The sequence below is a fragment of the Sarcophilus harrisii genome, chromosome 1 (genome assembly GCF_902635505.1).
Source record: "Sarcophilus harrisii chromosome 1, mSarHar1.11, whole genome shotgun sequence".
In the NCBI taxonomy this organism is placed as follows: domain Eukaryota; kingdom Metazoa; phylum Chordata; class Mammalia; order Dasyuromorphia; family Dasyuridae; genus Sarcophilus; species Sarcophilus harrisii.
Genome location: NC_045426.1, coordinates 383,253,326 through 383,274,455, shown reverse-complemented (window position 1 = coordinate 383,274,455; position 21,130 = coordinate 383,253,326). Strand labels below are relative to the sequence as shown.

At 36.2% G+C, this 21,130-nt stretch overlaps 1 long non-coding RNA gene across 6 annotated transcripts; it reads left to right on the top strand.

Annotated features, from left to right (window-relative positions):
* The first annotated feature begins 3,554 nt into the window (after window positions 1-3,554).
* On the top strand, window positions 3,555-20,920 carry LOC116420534. Of its 6 annotated transcripts, XR_004230879.1 has the most exons (5): window positions 3,555-4,026; window positions 9,402-9,496; window positions 15,203-15,299; window positions 17,878-17,989; window positions 20,882-20,920. It is a non-coding gene; the product is annotated as an uncharacterized LOC116420534 (long non-coding RNA). The 6 variants fall into 6 exon arrangements; XR_004230878.1 differs by lacking the exon at window positions 20,882-20,920 and having other exon boundaries at window positions 3,559-4,026; window positions 17,878-18,805; XR_004230877.1 differs by lacking the exons at window positions 17,878-17,989; window positions 20,882-20,920 and having other exon boundaries at window positions 3,560-4,026; window positions 15,203-15,347.
* The last annotated feature ends 210 nt before the right edge of the window (window positions 20,921-21,130 follow it).

Sequence of the window (21,130 nt, the reverse complement as noted above, 5' to 3'; positions counted from 1 at the left end):
ATGAAGTAGACTATAAGCCAAAAATAAGCTAGATAAATAAATAGGAAATTAATGACAAAAGATACTAGAATTGAGGGATTGGGAAAGGTTTCCTATAGAATCCATGATTTTAGCAGGCACTTGATGAAAGCTGAGAAAGCTAGAAGGTGAGGATAATAGGGAAAACAGCTGGGAAAATGCCCAGACCTGGGGAATATATTTTTCAAGCAATAGAAAAAAAAAAGACTATTTATTGGATCAAAGGGCACATAAGGTACAAAAATACCATGTGGGGGAGGAGGGAAAGCTAGATTATAAAGAAGTTTGTGGGGTGTTTTTCCTGCAAGCGATAGGGAACTACTAGAGCAAAGTTTAAGTAAAGAGTGACATGGTCAGACTTGTGCTTCAGAAAAATCCTTGGTAGTTAAGTAGAGGATGAATTGCAGTGAAAAAGAGACTTGAAGCAGGCAGACCCATGAGTAGACTATTGCAATAATCCTTCCATAAGGTGGTGAAGACCTGCACTGCGTGGTGTATTAGGACAGGACATATTCAAGGGATATATTTAATAGATGTGCATTGGCAACATAGTCGTTAGGGGGTATGAAAAAGTTAAGGACCATGAGGGCAGAGCTGACCAGGAAGGATAAGGACCAGGAGTCCAAATAAGTTAAGGATTATTAAGGACCATGCCTAAGTGTGAAGGGGCAGGTCGATCTTCCAAAGCCCCCATAACTGTATAAATCATATCACACTTGAAGGAATTACAAATCAGTCTTTACTGATAACAGAATGTTGCTTGTGAATTGGGAATAAAATAAATTGGAAGCAAAAGAGAAAAGGAGAGGGGTCAGAGAATACAACTGCCTGCCTCTCAGTCTCCTTGTATCCTTATCCTCTCACATGAAGGGATTTATTCTGCTGGTCAGAATTAGATCCCCAGCAGGTGGCTCCTCTAACAAAGGATGACATCTAAGTTATGAGCCTGGGGTCCTGTAAGGATGACACATCTGTCAGCCAACTGAAGAGCAATTAACATTTTTAAGTACCTAGTATGTACCAGGAAAGGCTAAGTAAGCATTGCTCAGACTTCTGGGACTTGCTGCTCAATACCCTGATGGGCTTAATTCTCCTGCTTATTTTGCACTGCTGGTTCTTACCCTTCCTCCTGGTCAGTCCTGTTCTCATGCTACCCATGATCTAAAATGATCAACCTTCATATGGAAATTTTAAAAATGGAGAGAGGTTTGGGAGGAAAAATGAAGAGTTCAGTTTTGGACATATTGGATTTGAGATATGTTGACTAGATACAAATTTGAATGCCATCAGAAAAGTTGACTTGGATAAGGGATTTGAGAATCATCATAGAGATGATAATTCAATTCATGGTAGCTGATGAGATCACCAAATGAAATAATGTAGGAGAAGAAAAGCGGGTTCAGAATAGAACTCTTTAGAACACCTTTATGATCATGGCCTGGATGAAGATCTAGTAAAGGAGAACATGAAAGAACAGACAGCAAGAGAACCAAGAGGGAAATGATATTCCAAAATTTAGACAAAAATATCAAGGACAAGAAGGGTGGCAACTTAAAGGTCAAGACAGTTGAGTACTGAGAAAAAAGCCACTGAAGTTGGCAATGATGTGATCATTGATAACTTTGGTGTAAGCAGTTTCAGTTCAATAATGGTATTGGAAGTCAGAGTGGAGAGAGTTAAGAAGATAAGAAATAGAGGCATCAAGTTTAGATGTTTGTTTGTTTTTCCAAGGAGTTTAGAGTCAAAAGACAGGAGAGGTAAGAGAAAATAGGATGATTGAATCAATTGATTTCTTGAGGATGGAAGAGAAACATCTTTGTGGGCAGTAGGGAAGCAACCTGTAGACAAGCAGAAATTGAGGCGGGGGTGATAATGGGAATTGTTTGCTGGAGAAAACAATGAAGTGGGATTACTTATGCATATAAGGTAGTTTTCCTTGGCAAGGAGCAGGGTCATTTTATGTAAGACAGGAATAAAGGAGACAGTGGCAGTAGTCTTCTTGGTGATGTGAGATGGGTAGGGGAGAAGAGGAAGTTCTTGGCAAGCTGCCTCAATTTTTTTTCAGCAATTTTTTTTGGCCTATGGCAATTGAACAGAATCATTTATAAACTTTGTTTGAGACAAGCTATGTACTTGTAAAGACACCATTTTGGACCATGTGTGGAATGATAGAGGTGACCATGAAGGATAAGAACCAACAGTCCAAATAAGCAAGAGAATAAGGTCCATCAAGGGACTGAGCAGCATATGCCCCATGCTGAGCAATGTTTAGCTTTTCCAAGCACATAGTAGTTACTTTAAAATGTTAATTGTCCATCGGTTTAATGAGGTGCAAATGATGAGGCTAGTGGTAGTGAAGAGGTTTGAGAATTGGGATGGTTCCCCTCTGGTTGGCACAGGTCCAATGAGAAAGAATTAGCAAACCTGAAATCTATATGGCAAAAAAGGGAATTTTATCGTCCACTAAGAATGAAGCTTTCTTAGTGGGCAAAATTCCTCATTAGGAATTTGGCAAAGGTGGATTAACAGACTCCTGGTTATATGGGTAAATGGCCTAGGGCTGGGAACTGTCCGGGCTAATCAATAGAGGCCCATCAGACAGAGATCTCCAATTGAATAAAATCGCTTAACTGGAAGTATGAAGGCTTTTCCCAGAGTCTGGGAATTGCCTGAAGAGGATCCAGGCCACCCCCAAAAGGTCATCAGTTTCAAAGGAGGGTGATTTGACCAAGATCTCCGACTGATTGAAGCTACTTAACTGGGGAAGGGCTTGTCTGGGAAAGGTATACTTTTCCTAGGGTTTTAGAGTATCCCCCCAAGATTACATCATATTTCCCCAAAAGATCCCAGTTTACATCATTTCCCGCCTCAAACAATCCCCCCAAATTCATTTGGGGTAAAGGGGCAAAAGTCTCATCTTCAGTAGCTGTTTCAAGCTGACAAGGGTCATAGAGCTGTCCCTACATTCACTGGGAGTTCAGGCCAGGAGGGAAAGACAGCAGCAGGGGTATCTAAGGGGTGTTGTATATCCCAGTCAGTCATCCCATGATCTCCAGGCTGAAGGAGCAATTGAAAATTCACAGCTTGGAGCCTGGAGGAAACAGATCTCACTCGTGAGCAGTTTAAAAGTAGGGCGTCATCCAGGGTGATGGTGATGTTTGGGAATGGGGCCTTTGAAAAAAAATGCATCAGGTCCCATCTGTGGGCTGCCTTAATTAAGAATGCTGATATAGCCCACTCAACAGTCCTGAATGCCCCACTGCCCACAGAGCTCCCTAGCTGAAAGGCTGAAAAGGAGGACTGGCAAGGGCCATACATAGAATGCTAAGGATTTAACTGCTGGTGGGGGCCATAGAATGCTAAGGGGTTAACTGCTGCCAGGGGTCATAGAATGCTAAGGAGTTAACTGCTGGTGGGGGCCATAGAATGCTAAGGAGTTAACTGCTGCCAGGGGTCATAGAATGCTAAGGATTTAACTGCTGGTGGGGGCCATAGAATGCTAAGGAGTTAACTGCTGCCAGGGGTCATAGAATGCTAAGGATTTAACTGCTGGTGGGAGCCAGAGAATGCTAAGGAGTTAACTGCTGGGGGGAGGGAGAAGCCTTAGAATGATAATCAAAAAAAGTAGGAGAGAAATTTCCAGGAACAAAAATTTTCATCCTTTGAAAGAGAAAAAAGTTAGGTAGAAGAGTGAGAGAGAAAGAAGGACACAGACAATTTCACCCTTCTTTCTCCAGAGTGCTCACAGGAATATTCTGAAATACCTGAGAAGTAAAAGCTGGACTATTTGTCTCAAGCAAAGAGCTTAGGCAGACTATTAGCAAGTACCTTGATGCCTCCAGAGCCGCTTCAGTTCTTCAGGGAAAAATTTTTACCCAGTTAGTTAAAGTGTTAAACAAAACCAAAAGCAGTTTGAAACCCCCTGCAAGGGGGTGTTTGTGTAGAATCTATTTGTCTTCCCCTGGGTATGGGATCCCTTCTCTGAACTGGCTTCAGGAGAGAGGGGAGGTAAGAGTTGATCTGAGGGTGTTTGAAACCAGCCAGAGGGAGAAAGGATGTACCTCCTTTCTTCTGCAAGGATTTTTTCCTGTGAACTATAAAGAAGGGGTATAAGAATACAGTTTTTCTGAGAAATAATTTTTAAAAATCAATTTTTAAAAATTTATTTAAAAGGTGTTTTTTTTTGTAAACAGCAAAAAAAGAGAGAATATTTATATTTTTTTTTCTTAGGAGTTTTTGGAAGGAATTTATTTTTATTAAGAATAAGGCCCAAGATGTGGTCCTGCCTTTAGGGACTATAGATCAAGATAAGACTGCAGTTAAGTGACTCCAAATCTCTTAACTCTCTAATAAAAGTTTGTGCTTAAGGAATTTCTCAATCCTGACTAAGGCTGGAGCACAGAAATCTATTTTCTCCCAGATTTCAGAGGAAATATAGGAGAGCTTTGGGAGCAGTACAAAAAGACTATTTGGAGGTCTGAGAAGAGAAGGGTCCTTGATTTCACCACTAAATCATGCCCCAATAAGGGGGCAGGATAGGAGGGAATAATAAGGAACGAGCATTTAAATGACAGATCACCAAGCTATTCGAGGCAGAAGAGAGGCCTCAAGGCAGCTTTTAAGTTTCCCTGCAATCCCCACTCTATAGGGGAAGGGGAGAGACCAGAATGCTAGAGCAAGAGTGAAGGAGAACCCCCTCCCATAGCAAAAAGAAGTTCAAGGGTCTTACCAGCCACCAGGTGTTGGACTGTCAGGTGTTGGGCTGTTGTGGTGGAGTGAGGGGGAGCTTGACCAAGCCTCAAACTCCTGCTGGAGGGCAGGGCCTTGGGGGTGAGGGGGAGCTCATCCCCTGGAAGCAATCTCCCCTCCAGTGCTGCTCCTACTCAAACTCAGGGCAAGGACTAGGGGGCTTCTTCAGACAGATTCCATGACATCTAAAGCATGGATCTTTGTGGTCAATATCAGCAGCCAAAAAGAGGGACTTTTCTCCAAATCTTGCTTTAATTCTGTGGCCTCTCTCCTTGGCTGCAGTGTGATCCCTATCATTAAAGACTCCAACAACTGTTGTAACAGCGGAGTGGGAGAAATTTGAGGGCTCAGAATTGGCTTCTGCAGCTTCCTCCATGTATTTGAGGCAGATTGCTTAAGATCAACTTCTCCCCAGGACAGATCAAAGAGGGAGTTGGCCTTGGACCCCTCAAAAAGCTGGGTGGGGTCCTCAGAGTAATGGCCAGGTTTAGTCTGGGAGAGATTTGACATTGAAAGAGGCACCTCTGCTCTGATTGTCTCTCCCTGAGAGTCTGCTGCTTCTCCCAGGGGGCAGAGGGTCAGTATCCTGAGGAGGAGAAAAAAAAAAGCTGGGAGTCTCAGGATCTGGTTCAGGTGAGGGAAACAGAGTTAGAGACATTGCCGGACATAAGGTCCTATTCTGGAAGGGATCCAGAAGCTTCTTGATAGGGACTACATAAAGGTCCTAAAGGAGCAGGAAGGAGAAAGTTTGATTTCCTTCCAACAAGTTTAAGCAGTATTCTGCAGTGCTGTTTTCAATTTAAGCTTTTTAGTTTTGAGATCTTTAGATCCGAGTTTGTTTTTTAAGAGACTTCCTAAGGAAGGATCTTTAGAAACAGAGGTATTTTTTTTTCCATTTTGCCACAAGCCTTAGTTTCCCCCATTCTATAGCTCCTCATCTTTCTCTAGATGTCTCTAGAGATGGAGAGATGACAAAATGCTCCCTGATTAGGGGGACTTTTGTCAGAGAATGTAGGAATTCCCATTAAGGCATCCCTGAGAGAATTCTGCTCGTGTTGAGCTCCAACGACTCAAATCTTCCCAGGTATTTGAGTGTTCTAATTATAGAATAGACAACAAGAAAAGGCTTTACCTCATTGAGATTCTTGGGGATTTCTGGTCAGGGAACCAAAATTATGAAGTGCAAATGATGAGGATAATGATAGTGAAGAGGTGCAAGAATTGGGGTGGGGAATCCCTTCTGGTCAGCACAGATCCAATGCAAAAGAGTTTGCAAACCCGAAAATCTGTATAGCAAAAAAGGGAATTTTATGGTTCACTAAGAAGGAAGCTCTCTTAGTGGGCAAAACTCCTCATTAGGAATTTGGCAAAGGTGTGTTAACAGAGACCCCTGGTTATATAGGCAAATGTTAGCCGGGATTGGAGCTGTCTGAGCTAATCAATAGAGGACCATCAGAGATCTCCAATTAAATAAAATCACTTAACTGGGAGTTTGAAAGCTTTTCCCAGAGTCTGGGAACTCCCTGGAGGGGCTCTGGGTCACCCCCAAAAGATCTGTTTCAATGGAGGGTGATTTGACCATGATCTCCAATTGAATAAATTAACTTGGGAAGGACTTGTCTGGGAAAGGTATATTTTCCTCAGGATTTGAGAGTACATTTGCCCCCCTACCCCCACAAAGGTTACATCATTTTTCCCCAAAAAGATCTGAGTTTACATCAGGTTGACTTATTGATAGATTTGTAGTCTCTAAAACTCAGGAAGGTCAGAGTCAGAATACTAAAGTGAGCAGGATAAATAAATTGTACTCCTAAGGAGGGAAATATGATTTTTTTTCACAACCTAGAAATGTTTGATAAAGAAGTCTCTTGACCAGGTGATACATTAATCATGGTTTCAGGTAATCAGAATAAATACAGATCCCTTTAAAGATTCTAGCACTTTAGAATTTAATTCTATTGTGTTCAGATGATACCCAGAATATCTAAAATAACCATTAGACAGATCCCAGGCTTTCCACCACAAAGGAGACAATATGCTGTAGGGGAGAAAACTTTGACCTTTATTAACTGCATGGACTTGGGTAAAATACTTCCATTTTCTAGGACTTGATTTTCTAATATTTCAAACTAAAGTACTGGACTAAAAGAATTCCTAATCTTTTTTATGTCATAGACCCTTCAGTAGTCTAATGAAACATATGAGTATCTTATCTCAAAAATGAATTTTAAAAATTTTATTCTTATATATGTATGTGGATAAATATGTGTTTATATAATACGTGAATGTAAATGTGTATTATATATATGTATATATACAATTACAAAGGAAACCAATTTTATTGAAATGCCAATATTAGAATATTTTTTAAACCAAGCTCTCATAACCTTTGTTATACAAAGCCCTGAAGTAAATTATTCTAAAAGTCACCTCCTTTAGGCAAACCCTATGATCTTTATCCTTTTATCCCTATCTCTCCCTGAGAGTCTGCTGCTGAATATTTTTTGTCTGGTCTAGTTAAGTGTTGGCTTAACTAGCTGCAAAAGCATGAAGATATATATGACTCACTCTGAAAACCATTAAATTCTATCAGAATGTAACAGGGAGAATTGAAGAAAGGAAGTAAAAGGCTGAATAAGACTGACTGGGATGATTTTAAAAGAAATATATACAAAGAAATTGACTTAAAATTACATAAAAATAGATATTAGAAAATAATTCTGATTTTACTACTTGACATGAATGCCTTACACATATAAACTGTCTTCAGTAAATACGTTGTGTCTGTAATTTGTTCCACTGGGTATTTCAATTTCATTTTGTATATTACAATAAGCATAAGTTAACTCTTTTAAATAAATTTAAAGTATTCAGTCTCTGACTTGTATATCTTCTTCTCCAAGCACTTCATTCAAGCAAAGCCTGAAGCATCCTGGTTGCTCAGTCATAGCTACTCAAACACTTAGGGCCAGCCAGTACTTCATGATAGCTAAACCAAAATGATGTAGAAAAATTTTCAGGTAAACCTTGAAAAATGTCAATAAGTTTGTTATTGGATTATATCCAAACTCTTCATGATCTCATGGATTGTCCATAGGATTTTCTTGGCAAAGATACTAGAAGTGGTTTGCCATATCCTTCTCCAATGTGTCCCCATTTTTACAGATGAGGAACTGAGGCAGATTAAGAATTAATGGCTTGCTCTCCTTTCTTACTGTATTATTTCATATTTTTTCTTTCTGTGAATTCCACATGATTGTTTTTTCTTATATGATAACCCATTGTATTAATAAAGCAACAACTTGCTCAAAAAAATATTACTTGCTCAGAGTCACACAACTATTAAGTGTCTGAGGTTAGATTTGAATTCAGATTTTCCTGATTCTAGAATGATCTAGTCACCTAGCTGCCCCTTCAGTAAGAATTACAAAATCATATGCTTTATCAGAAAACAAAAAGGGGCCATGGATATGCCTATGTCACTTTATGATACAGAAATAGATATCAAATATATCAGTGAACAAACAGAGGAACACATTTTATAACAGCTTCATGGATAAATCAAAGAGAAAGCTTTGAGCAAGGATTTTTACTCTGAGGGCCATGATCTTTTAAAAATATATAGACCTAAATAAGGAATAATGAAATAGTAAATATAGATACACATACATATACAAGTACATAGATATGTGTATATATACATCTATCTTTCAATATAATTGATTTCCTTTGTGATCCTGTGTATTTTGCATTTAAACATATTCTAAGAAAGGGTTCAGATGCTTCACCAAACTGCCTAAGAGGTGGGAGTCCAAGACATGAAAAATTAATATCATGAATAAAATAGCATGAAATAAACAAAAAGCCTCTTCCTCAGAGGCTTTGATTTCAGGACAGAACTGGCGACCTCATCTTTCCTTCACATGCCCTAACCTTCTCCCATCTCTTTTCGTCTATCATTGTCACATTCACATGTCAGGAGTATGGATCATAGAACAAGATCGTACATCCAGAATAGGAAAAGACCTCAGAGATCATCTAGGTTTATTTTCTTCTATTACAAATTAAGAAATTGATATTCAACATGACTTACCTAAGATGACATAGCATGTAGAAGAGGTCAGATTCAAATCCAGGACCCCTGACTCTAAATCCAGTGTTTTTGCCAATGAGAGGCAAGAAGAAAGGGGAATGGGGAGAGAAAAAAAAGTACAAATAATCAGTATAATTAGCTCCCTGCTTTTGGTTATTTTTATAAGTGGATAGAGTATCAGGTTTGGAGTCAGGAATATTTGAGTTCAAATCCAGCCTTAGATATTTAATAGCTATATGACACTGGGCAAGGCACTTCACCGTATGTGCCTCAGTTTCCTCATCTACAAGAATAAGCTGGAGAAGGAAATCCAGCTCCTAGTGTTTTTATCAAGAAAATTCTAAATGGAATCATGAAGAGTAGAACACAACTGAAATGATTGAACAACATTTCTATAAACAAAAGATTTATTTTTGAATTTTTTTAAGTGGGGGAGATCAGATACCAGGTTCAAGTTATCTAATTGGGATTGCAATTGGGGAAAAATGTAATGAGATCATTTAAATGCTGCTGAATTTATAATTATTTTTAAATCACTCAGTAGCCTCAAAGTCGGTTCACTGAGATCAGTGAGGAAAAAGAAGACTGACTCCCATCAGACAAAACACAGCATCCTCAAGAAAGTTGAAATCACAGGTGAATGGCACTGGTTTTGGGTTACAGCAAAAGTCCCTCATTGTGAGCTCAGACACAGGTTCAGACAGAGAGTAAGTGCCCTAAAACACTCCTATGATTCCAGATCTCCAGGCAGAGTTCCAAGGAGGTTGTGGCAGGGCACTATATATCCTCCCTCTTCTCCATTTTATAAAAGTGCCCAATGTACAAAAGTCTTCTACATGCTATTACTGAGTGCCTCCTGTTGTCTGGAATAGTCCAACCCTGATCTTACAAATAATCATTTAATAGTCTGCAGCAGAATCACACTTTTGGGATCGGAAGAAACCATTCAGGGCAACATCCCCAAATAGTGGTCACTCAATCTCTTCTTGGAGACTTGGAAGCCCACAACTCCCTTAGACCACCCATTCTACTTTCAGACAATGCTAAACATGAAGAAATCTTTTCTCTTATATAGCCAGAAAGTTCCTGATCTTTTGTCTTTAATTGGGATCTATATTACCAAAGATGATTTTTTCCTCTCTTCATCTTTGTTTACCTCTTATCACAAGATCTATTTGCCCATAAAGTTGAAAGCTGATAAACTTTTTTTCCAGGATTTTATACTTCATATTTTATGCCTCCAATTCTATGAACGAAAACTCTCTGCATTTTTGCAAGAGGAAGGGATAAACATAGATTTCTCTTCTCCTGTGTATAGGCTTGGATAACTCAAGTCAATAAGCATTTATTAAGCACTTACTGTGTACTAGTTATTCCACTAAGTCCTAACCCACTCCTTACACACATGCATATTTTAGATGAGGGGGCAAAACTCCATTCCTTCTCTTTTCTAGGCATCTCAGAGAAGGGAGAATTGGCCCTGACCCACATTTTCATGGAGCAAAAGTGAAGTTGGAATGCTTTTTTTTTCCTTTTCATTGGGGAAGATTTATTCACTGGTGTGAAAAGGAAAATTGGGTCCTTTTTTGAGGTATTTAAAAAAATTTTATATAGAACTTTTCTCTTAAAACATGCATCACACCAATTACTTGATGGAGAAGGGAGAAGAAGGAAGGAAGATTGGCACAGAGAGTTCTGCAAAAGACAAACTGGGGAAGCAAGGGGCCTCTAACTTTCCTGAAACAACTTCTGTTGCATCCATTAGAGACCATGATTGAGAAAGATGTGGGTGAATTCATGGCAACTCCCTGCTACACAACAAAATAAAAGGACTAAATAGAGTAAAAGTAGTGATATTTGTTTCGGCAAGGTTTTTTCCGTTGCTATCATGACTTTGCAAAGTCTCTAAAACAACAAATGAAGTAATTTCCTGCAATGGGAAAAACTGCAAACAAAAAAAAAATTTTTTTTAACCTGCAGCTGTTCAGAAATCCAGGGTCTGCTGATTGAAGGTGCTTGTATGTGAATATATTTTAAACTCCAAAGAGTGAGTAATTTGAGTTTTGAACATTCAGGGTAGCTAAATATTTTGTTTTGTCATTATTTACAGCTTAAAGACCACCAGTTAAAATCCTTTAGATGTTTTGAGAAATTTAGTCTCTGGAAGTATAAGTAGATTGTGAATATTATAATTGTATTAAGGCACTCAGATGGGGTGCCACTTAAGTGAAGTACAACCATTTTTAAATGGATGAGCAAGTAGCAATATATAATTGTGAAGAAATATCACTGCTATAAGAAATTAAGTGATCTTAGAAACACATGGATAGACCTGCATGAAATAATGAAAAGCAAAATGAACAGAACCAAAAGAATGTTGTATACAGTAAGAGCAATATTGTCTTAAGAACATTGAGTGAATAAGTCATTTTGACTACTATAAATACCCAAATTAACTAAAAAGACCTATGAAGGAAGACATTATCTACATCCAGAAAAAGAATTGAAAAATATAAATATATGTATGTATGTATGTATATACACTTTTACACACACACACACACATATATATATTACACACATATTTGTGTCTAATGGTAGCAAAATCTAAGCCAGGTGGGAGAAAAAAGTGAAAAAATTACAATTTAATTTTATATTTAAAAGAAATAGCAAATTGTACATAATAGATTTGCAGTTATAATCGTCTATTTTATAATACTGTGTTATAAAAATGTTTTTTTCAATTCCATAAACTTAATTCCACAAATTAAAAATAAAATAAACAAATTTTTAAATACATTTGAAAATTTCCTAATTGAAATTGGAGACCAGTGATGCAATTTGGGCTATATCTTTTAAGGACTATCTTCTATAATGGTATATATAAATTGAAGGCTTAGGCCCTTCTTTATTTATGTGATGACATCTCCTATGCTTGCTGTTTTTACCATACAAAAGGCAAGAAAAGTTGGAAGAAAATAAGAATATATTATTTAGTGAAGAGAGAGGGTAACAGCCTTTTGGGGAAAGGGGAATTTTTATATTTTTTATATCACCTTCGTTTTCCAATGAAAGCCATCCTTTGAGAAAAACAGTTCAGAAAAACTAAGGAACATATTAACTAAGTCTGACATTGACCCATAGTATGTGTCCTCAATAATTGTGAATTGAGAACAGTGCCTTCTACTACTTTTGAGAGACCAAGATTAGTCATTGCAATTTCACAGCATTCAGTTTCCATTTCTTTTGCCATTGTTCTTCCACTTACATTATCAGTCCACTTTGCTACAATTCACATAATTCTTCCCACATTTCTCTATAGTCGTCATATTCATCATCTCTAGTACAACAACATGTCATTTTCTTATACCATAATTTGTTGAGCCAAAAGAATAATGATTCATGCTACTTCATTTAATTCTTTGCCTGATTTTACAATAACTAAATTATTTGCTCCAATTTGGAATAAACATATAAAAGATAAGCACTTTAACTCAAGCAATTCTTTAAGGTCTAGAAACATACCACTAGATTTGGCTTTTAATTTTACACACACACAAAAAGGAATCTTATCTTTTTTTTTTCCTTTTTAATAAGACCAACTCTTGATACTTCCAAGGGTTTGCTTATCCAGAGTTTGGAGTTCTTCCCCTTAAGTAGATCATTAAATCTTTAAGGACCTTAAAGACCAAGTCCAAGTCCCTTGTTTTACAGATGAGGAAACTGAGGTCCAGCAATATAAACTAATTCCCCCAGGGTCACATAGGTAGTCACTGGTAGAGCTGAGATTTGAATTCAGTTTCTGTGACTTCAAATGCTGTGACAGCATTTTTTTTTCAACTAAATGAACAACTTGACCAATCATTAACAAATCATATTTGGGTGGCCATTACCTTTTTGTTTTAGCTATGGTATTATTCAGGCTCACTATAAAGGAATCTTAAAATTAAGTATTAGTCCTAGAGGCAGGAGGATGTGAGTTCAAATCTAGTTTCCTACACTTACTAGCTGTGTGACCCTTGGCAAGTCACTTAGCCCAAATGCTTGAATAATTAAGAGTAAGAATTGAAAGGGAACTTAGAATCACAAAATCAATAAATTACAAATTGAAAAGCCATCTTGTTTAGTCTGTCCCTGAGAAAGATCTCCTCTTCAAAAGATCTGACAAGTTCTCAGACAGCCTTTGCTTAAAAACTTCCAGGAAGAAAGAGCTCATTGCTTCCTGAAACAGATCCATTTTTAGAGATTTTCTTGATATGAATCCCAAATTTGCCTCTTAGCAATTTCAGCCCATTTCTTTTTATTCTCCCCTTTAGAGCAAGGCAGAACAAACCAAATCTAAAAAAAAATATTATAGAAGAGAAAACTATATTCTAGATATGGTTTAAAAAGGGCAGAATACAAGCTATCTCCTTCCTCTTCTTCAATACCCATTTCTGTAGCTCTAGGTATTACAATAGTTTAGTTGCTAAGTGATCTGTGGATGATATGAATCTGTGGCTTCATCTTTATACCATCTTTATGGTATACTGAAACCCCCTGATCTTTTTCAGGTAAACTGTTCTCTAGCCATACTTCTCTACTCTTATACTTATGAAATCAGCTTTTTCTACATAGGTATAAAACTTCATTTATGCATAGCCCTTTAAATTTTTTTCTTATCCAATTTGGTAAGTAAAAATTTAGTATAACCTCTTATGGTTCTAAGTAGACATGGGAAAAACATTTTATAAGAACTGGTAATATCAAAAGACTTTTAATTAAAATCAAAGATATAATGGAATACTTATAATGTGCAAAACATGTAAATCTACAATCTTTTGTTGAGAAACGACTTGATATAGTAGAAAGAGAATAGAACTTGGTGCCAGGAAGTCCTATGATCAAATCTTGCCTCAAAACCTTTATAAACTCTATGGCATTAGACATATTGCTTAGACTTTTGGGGTCTCGCTTTATCTAAAAAATGAAGAGGTTGGTCTTTAAGTAACTATGGATATATGATCCTATAATTAGAATCAGTCCATGAGTAGGAAACAACATAGATATATTATTTAGTTGAGCAAAATAAGAGGCTACTAGAATATATTTTGAATATAAATTATTGAATTATATTCATTTATTATAAAATAACATACATAATATGTATGATATATATGTATATAAACGTCTTGCTGAAATAAGCTCATTAAGAGGCCTTTTTTTTAAACAATGGGCCATGAAGAAAGCCACAATAAATAGCATCTAGAATGAATTTGATAGGAATATTACCATAGGTTTAGCATTGAAGAAAAGACAAAAAGAAACTTGTAAGGGAAAACTTAAGCCTATCTTTGCTGAGTTGGGTTTGTGTTCTTCTGCTTTAATAGCTACATCAACTACAGCTTCCCTGTTTTCTTATACTGTTGAAATATTTCACCAGCCCTATGGCTGTCAAATATTGACCCCTGTTAATCCATTTGACATTATAATGGATTAAGAAGAGGACATTTATATTTTGTGACATCAACACAAGGTAAACTTCCAGTTACAAACTACTTAGTAAATTCTAAATTATGCATTTAGCCCTCTCCATGAAAATATATTGTGTAAAGCAAAGGCATCAAATTTGGAATACAAAGGTAGCATGCAATTGATAAAAATGCCTAATGGAGCCAGATTAAAAATGTAATTTGGAAATGTTTTACAAAATAAATACAAATAGATAATGTTAACTTATGATTTTCTACGTCAGTGTGTGGACCACAGGATCCATTTCTATTTGAGTTTGATAATGATGGTAAAAAATGATACTTGGAAGAGAAAGTATTCCATGTTAAAGATAAACCACTATTTGAATGAAATGAGACCAGTCACAGGTTTCTGTTGCTAGAGAATTTTGTAATAATATTTAAATCTTCAAGTTCTAGTATACTGCAACGCTATTTAAATTAAAGGAAGCTCCAGAAAAAGTATTTAAAGGGGTAAAATTTTGTATAGCCTAGAAATGATCAAATCATAAATTCATAAGTGTCAAAAAGGATCTTCACAGTCACTCAACTCAATACAGGAATTTCCCATACAAATAAACACCCCTTAATGGTTGCCACTGAAACTTTTCTTTAATATTTCTGGTTGATAAACTTTAAGACGTGGCTGGGCTGCATACCACACCTAAGGAGGGCTCACAGATGCTGCTAGTTATTAGTTCCATCTTTCAGTCTGCATAGAAAGAATCCATCAACATTCTACAGATGCTGGTAAACAGAAGAATGTATACATGTTAGGAAACTTGGTCTTGGTTGTTTGCAAAAGGGCATTTTTTGAGTGTGATGTCTAAATGATACATGTTTTTGCTTACAGGAGTCTCTCTTTGCATGGAAAAAGAATGTGCTCAAAGAGAAGCCAACCCAGAACTTGAGAAGATCAGTGATGGGGAGTTCTTAAACTCAACAAATAGGTCAATTTTTTGAACAATACAAATCGTTAGTAAACTTCTTATATTGGACCAAAATTTATCTTTTGTCTTTGCCAATTGATAAAAATTTTCCTCATTTTTATCAAAATAAAGCAGTTCTCTAATCACAATTCTTCAATATTTAAAAAATTATCTACTATTTTCTAATATAAATATACCCAATTCTTTCAACCATCCCTCAAAAAATATTTCCAGGTTCTTTGCTATCTTATCCTTTTCTGATTTATTAGTATTCCTTTCAAAACATCTTATCCAATGGATAAGTGATCAAAGAATATGACTAAAAAGCACTTACTATTCTCTTTCATATGCTCTGCATTCTGGCCAGTCTTGATGACTCCCTATTTTCATCTCCATACACTTACTCATACTGTCCCCCTGCATTGATCCCTATACAAAAGAATAAGGCAGTGTTGGTCCATGTTGAGCTTATAGTCCATTAAATCCCTTAGATCTTTTTCAGATCAATTTCCATCAAGTCTGTTTTTCCAGTCCTGTGCTTGATAGTTATTTTTTTTTAAACTTCAGACTAAGACTTGGTTTATAGCCATCATTTTAGACTTTCAAAAATATTGACTTCTGATTCCTCCATTCATTATTATTTTGCTTTATGAGGATATCATTCAGCCTCAAACTGAAGGCACACATGTTTATGCTGGGTCATTTTCCTTACCACCATATAAAGGAAGGACATAGTTTTCTTAGACTCCACTCTTGGGATTTCAGCCTCAGTCTATAAACTTTGTGATAGAACTTCCATAGTGGGCATTAGCCCGCATTCTCATCCAGCCAGTTGGATTCAAAAACAATACAGATTAAATGTGACAAAATCTTGGAGTAGAAATCAATAAATTACAAATATATGTCTTTGTAATTTAATTCAGCTCAATACAGCTTAATTTATTATAAAAAAACTGACTTTGTAAATTGATAACTAACATTACACAATGCTTAAAAGAATGAAAAGCTTTTTATTTTTATTAGCTCATTTGAGCTTCACAATCCTGTTTAGTAGGTCCCATAGGTATCCCCCATTCTTCAGATGAAGAAACAGACTTAAAGAGTTGGTTTGCCCAGGATTGCCCACTAAGTAATAAAAGGCAGCCTTGTATTATTACAAATGGAATCCTAGCCTTTGAATCAGGAAGAACTATGTTAAAATTCCACATCAGACTGTCACTAGTTGGAAGACTTCTCTGAGTCTCAATTTCTTTATCTAAAAAGTGAAAGGAATGAATTCAATGACAGCTAAATTCTTTTCCAGCTATAAATCTGTGATACATGATTTAAGCGTCAAGGATGAGATTTAAACCTAAGTTGTCCTAACTCCAAGTGTCTAGCCACTAGCTCCACATTTCCTACTGAATAATTATAATTTGATCCTAGTTCAACTCTTTCTCAGTCTGGTATCAACATACATTTCCAGTTCCATCTCTTACTATTCTCTTTCACATGCTCTGCATTCTGGCCAGTCTTGATGACTCCCTATTTTCATCTCCATATACTTACTTATACTGTTCCCCTGCATTGATTCCTATACAAAAATGATCTCTCTTTTCTAAAATTTCTTGATGCCCTTTTCTTCCCCAACCAGGTATGCAGAGGGAGACAAGAGTGCTATCAATCAGTGGTGTCAAGCTCAGATAAAATATGGGAGTATTCCCCATGGCCCACATTAACTGTGTATGTATGTGTGTATATATATATATGTGTGTACACATATCGGTATATACATATGTATGCATATATATGTAAATGTAGATACATGTAACTTATTTATCAATGCATCAATACATCAAAATCAGATAGGAACTACCTTTTAATCTGGTTCAGGTCATACTAGGCAATGTTGATGGTGGTCCTTGAGCTGTATGTTTGACACAGCTGGTATAATGAATAGCATGAGGGATTTGAAGTTAAGAATTCCTGACTTTAAATCTTCCCTCAGACACTCATGAAATGTGTGAACTAAGTGCAAGTCACTCGCCCATTGTCAGATTCAAATAACTTATCTATAAAATGGGGTTGGAATTCAAGGATCATGTAAATATTATATATAAAGCTACTTGTAAACCTTAAAGACATTAAATAAATATTAGCTGTTATTATTTACATATGTAGCAGGTAAGGGTGATCTAAAATATTCTTGATCAATTTGATAAGTCCCCTGAGGTTAAAGGACCTTTAACAGAAAGGGACCTCTCTCTCAGAGAGTTGGACATGTGCTCTAGCCTCTAAGAAGGTAGAACGAAATTCTCTCTGATTAAACTTCAGAGACTGGTGCTATCTCCTAATGATTGGTTGACTGAGCCCACTCCCAAACACACACACACACACACACACACACACACACACCCCTGTTAAGGGAATCACTTTCCCTGAGGTCTATAAGTGAGCTGGAAAACAAAATCCATCACTTTTGCCTCTTTTTCTTTTTTAATTTTCTCCTTTCAGAAGCAAAAACAGTAACATAGGATAAAAAGATGGCAGCATCCTATGTTTGCCCAGGTAAACCTGAGATTGGAATTCCAAGGCACTTTCTTCAACTTTTCTGTTTCAGGGTCTTAAAACTGATCAGAGACCAACTATCCTGGGAATGGATTCTTCCAGCTTTGGGATTTGCTCATGAGAAAAATATGTGAAAGAAAATATTTAGAGATGGGGCTATAAAGGTATGTTGAAATGGGTAGAACGACTGAATCAAGTTATAATTATTCAAAAGACAATGGGGTAGATTATTCTTAATTCAAGATTTCTCAAGTTCAACAGTTCCTATAAAATCTTCAGAGGAAGAATAGTTTCTTGACTGCTTGCAATTTGGAGAAGGAAGACATAGCCACAGCATGATGAGGCAGGGAATTGGGACCTTGTCAACCTTCCCCAATATTGCTCTGAGTTGTTTAGATGGTACAGAGCTCAGGTTAATGAAAAGTATTTATTTAGTTGTTTTTTAATTTAGTTGCTGTTTAGTTATAGGTTAATTGTATTTAGTTTAATTGTAATTTAGTTAGACCTCAAAAAAATAGAGGTCACTACCTCCTGGTAATATATAATGAATGTAATGGTCTACTTGAGAATTTTCAGTTTCCTGTATTAAGGCATGCATGAGGGTCCTTTCTCTGCATCATGCATTTTTTGTGGTAAAAGGAAAAAAAATTTTCTCATACCCAATATTTAGATTTTACATCTAGACACTGGGTACCTTTGTGGTAATGGGACACTATTACCCACATAGGAAGAAACCCATAGCACAGAAATAGTAAGCTAGAGCCAAAGGAAAAACTATCTTATCTCTGGGCTAAGATTTCATAATTGGTCTCTGTAAGCCTATGAGGTACATAGGTATATATATGTGTGTACAAAGCCATAGGCCATATGTATGTGTTTCTTCTTTCCTTGTTATAAATTTCTTGATAGAGGACTTATATAATTGTTGTTGTTCTTCTTCAATAACATTTGATTTTTCATAACCCTATATGGGGTTTTCTTGGCAAAGATAATAAAATTGTTTTCCATTTCCTTCTCCAGCTCATTTTACAAATGAAACAATTGAGGCTAACAGGGTTAAGTAACTTGACCAATGACACATAACTATTAAGAGTCTGAGTCTACCTTTGAACTCAGGAAGATGAATTTTCCTCACTCTAAGTTCAGCACTCTATCTATTGCACCACCTAGTTGGAGAGGACTTATGTCATATTTTCCTGATACCTAGAACAGTATCTTTCACATAATAAATGCTTAATAAATATTCATTTATTTCTTGAACTATTTACACTATATATAGGGGATTGAGGAAAGGCAGAAATCAAGGATGAACTCCTCATCTTAAAATGGCCACACCATGCATTACTTTTAAGGTGGTCTCTGCTTTTTCATACTTCAAAGCATCTAGATAATGCAATAGAGAGAAAGATGGTTATAGAGTGAAGATGACCTGAGTTCAAATCCTTCCTCAGTATCTGTATGACATTGGGCTAGTCTGCTTCATTTTTCTCATCTGTAAAATGGGAGTCATAATATCCTCTTCCTCAGAAGATTGTTATAAAGATAAAATGAGATAATTATTTGTAAAAAATTCTACAAGCCTTACAGCACAATGTATTTCTTTTATTATTATTCAGTAGTATGAAGGTTCCATGAGCTCGTGAGTATGGATCCTCCTTTCACTGAAGCAGGTCCAGTCCTATCCATAGCTAATCCCACAAATCCTCTAGAGGGGATCTACCCAATGCACTGGAGGAATCCTCTAGCTCTCAGATTATCTGTTGATATTCCTCACTCTTGCTATGTGAATATTTCATTTCTTTTGAGCTTAGATAATATATAAATAATATATTTTATAACACTTCTTACAGTGAAGTAATAAGCTACACTCTCCTTGTGGCAACATGCCTTTTCTCCATTGTCCTTTGGACTATCAACAATTTTCATTTATAGGATCATAGGATTAATCCTTTAGAACTGTGAAATCCCTTGAATTGTACCTATATAATATCACCAGCAGATAATATACATTTAAAATTGTTTTTCATAATTCCACTGCTGGTAATGTTTTAGCAAAAGGAAGAGTTATTTGAAGATTCTTATAACAGCATTAAGTTTTAAAAGCAAAAAAAAAATTGGAAACAACTTACAAGAATGATTAAATGAATTGTAATATATTAATGTAATAAAATATTATTCTCCAATTATGATAGACAAATATAAGGGATAGAAAGAAATCTGGAAAGATCATTATAAAATCATTTGAAATGGAAAAAAGCAGAACCAGAAGAATAGAGTGCACACTAATTGCAACCATATGAATGGAAAAAATAAATGGAAATGAATGAATGAACAAAGAATCCTCATGGAAATTTACAGTGCATAACTGAAAAATTATTAAGACAGTTTATGCTTTAAAATTTATTCATGTACTTGTTCATTTAGACAGAGAGAGGAAGGAAAGAAGGTTGTAGAAACTTAGGGAAGAAGGTGGTGAGAGAAATAATTTTGCTTTTTATAGTAATAACTAATTATTGAATTAGGACTAAGGTTTTTTCAACTCTTTTCTACTTCCACATTCAGTTTAGACAACTTTTGAAGTGTAGAACTAATAATGAAAAGAAAGACTGATCAAAAGGTAAAGAAATTTTAGTTTAGGTGAATTGAAAAGATTCTTGCACTTTGTGTTTTATTCAGACAAATCTGGATAAAAGTAGATTTCCCCTTTTTGTCTAGATTACATACCCTAGGTGAGGAAGAGATGAGTATAAATAAGTCTCTAATCAAGCCTGAGTGATCAGAGTCCCTTCCCACTAGAATTAGTGGGAATAAGTCCTCATTAGAACAAATCCACTTCTCATTATGATATTCATCTTCATTATTTGTTAACCAATCACAGTTGATTACCACCCTCAGGAACACCCACTCTTCCAAGGTCCTGTAAGCATTGGATGCTTTCCATGTGGGGTCTTTGGGATTTGAGAGTCCCACTGAATTTTTATTAATTTTATCTACTAGTGTGATTAATAAAATTTTAATTACCCAGAAACTAAGTCTCTCAAATTTATATATTATAGTGGGAGGGAAGAAAGAAAGCAAGGATAAAAGAAGACAGGGAAAGAAGGAAGGAAGGAAGGAAGAAGGAAGGAAGGAAGGAAGAAAGAAAGGAAGAAACAAGAAAGAAAGGAAGGAAAAAAGGAAGGAAGGAAAATAGGGAAGAAGGGAGGGAGGGAAGAAAAGAGGGAAGGAGGTAGGGAGGAAAGGAGGAAGTAGGGAGGAAAAAGGAAATACATTCTTTGTGAAGGAACAGCTTGAAGTCTTTGAAA